Here is a 2,167-nt window from a genome sequence, read left to right on the forward strand (position 1 = left end):
CTGCTTGTAAACAGTGTGGTCTCCGTGCCCTAACAAAATGACAAACAAGATCTAATAACAGGGTTGGGCCATGGCACAATCTGTCAGGGAAAATAACAGAGTGGCGTACCAGCCAACACACATATGCCATTGAAATAAATACAGGAATTCCACAGGCTCGGAAAAACACTAGAGTCTAGAACTCTACACATATTTAGTACATAACATAATTACAGGTGATATGCTTACTTGATGACATTACACATTTCAACCATTGACTGTAAATTTGAATGACCAGTGTGGCGGAACTCAGAGACCAGCATCAAGACCCGATGCATCCTTCACTTACATTACCCACAGGAACCATCCTGCACGAACAGCCAATCTATACCGAGCAGGAAGTCAAATGACTTCACAAGACACTTGCAAGTTTGTTTACCACTGTCAGTCATGCATCACACACTGGCTCGAGCAGCTTGTCTGCGTTCAAGACAAACATGGAGGAATGTTGATTCTTGGTTTGAGGTTGTTAGCATAACAAACACACTGTTAAGGATGACTTGACGTGGGCATCAAATGCTATCATTATTATGTCACCACATGACTCCTGAATTGTAATAGGTGGTTAGTTCATCTCTCTCTCTCTCTCTCTCTCTCTCTCTCTCTCTCTCTCTCTCTCTCTCTCTCTCTCTCTCTCCCTCACACTCCCCCCATCCCACTTTTCTTCTCGTTCTCTTTTTATGAGTACAAAGGAAGAAAACATCCAACAATGATCAATGGAAAATGACACGGTACGATTAGCATGGCGCTAACATGCTAACAGTGAGTCGGCACCTGGCTGCCAGTTACACTAAATGGACGGCTGCCTCAGACATGGCTCGGTCCAAAGGAACCAGTTCAAAGTGTTGGACCAGGACACAGACTGCTGCTGTGTTCTGTTCTGTGATTACCAGGTCGTAGCCGCAGAGCGTATGGACTCACTTTACCAGGCCTTTGAAGTGAGTGAATGGTATGTGAGGTCCAGTTTCTGACACTGACTCACTCTGGGTGAGCTAGCGTGACAGCGAGGCAGGTTAATGGGTTTCCCCTCCAACCACACGTGAAATATGACTGGCTGTCGCCCCGGGGTCTAAGCTGTGGCTACAGACACCAAAGGCAGCCCTTCCGTGTTTGATCATTGTGGGTTTTCTTAATAACCGAGTCCCTTTCTCATGTGTGTGTGTGTGTGTGTGTGTGTGTGTGTGTGTGTATGGAGAATAATTACATGCAAATAAGTTTGTGTTTGAGAAAGTACAGGGAAGTGACTGTGATTAAGAAGAACACGCACACACGCACAGACACACACAGACATACAAACACAGACAGACACCCAGGCATGCACAAACATACACACCCACATCTGCGTGAGTCAGGTGGCTGAACGGTTAGGGAATCGGGCTAGTAATCAGAAGGTTGCCAGTTTGATTTCCGGCTGTGCCAAATGACGTTGTGTCCTGGGGAGAGGCACGGGGGAAATGTCCCTGTACTTACTGTAAGTCGCTCTGGATAAGAGCGTCTGCTAAATGACTGAAGGTAAATGTCATGCTGTTCACACACACCGACACGGCCCACACTCTGATCCACATGTGTACTTTGATCTGTCATGTCCCCCAGGCGTAGTGAGAGCCCAGCCAGCTATTTGTAAATCCCTCTTGAGTGTATAGCAATTACCTTAGCATGTCACTGCTAAGTGTATGTGTGATATCAGGCATCATGCCTCACAGTCAAAGATAGACCCATTTGTATACCGCAATATGATGTGATTATTTGGTATTTCAAAAACAAACAATAAACAATAGATATTGACTCAATTTGGTGGGCAGAAACATTTGTTGTTGTTGTGACGGGCATCCTGTTGCTGTGATAGAGAAGGGTTGAGGGGTACTTGGTTGAAACCAGAGTGTGAATTATACAATGACAATCGGGGGGGTCAACTTCTTCTCCAGGGCGTGTATTGACCCCCAAGACCTGTTGTTTTTACCTCTTTTGGGGGGTCCAAGTCTTAATTAGGGGGGTTAGACCCCACCAAACCCCCCCGTAATTCACACCCTGGTTGAAACTACAAGTGACGTGCAAACGGAGCAGAATGACAGGATGGCTGACAGACATCTGGATTGCAAAATACATCTCTTAAACAAACACACACAAA

This window comes from Hypomesus nipponensis, chromosome 17, assembly GCF_054491055.1.
Source record: "Hypomesus nipponensis isolate SF chromosome 17, ASM5449105v1, whole genome shotgun sequence".
Classification (NCBI taxonomy): Eukaryota; Metazoa; Chordata; class Actinopteri; order Osmeriformes; family Osmeridae; genus Hypomesus; species Hypomesus nipponensis.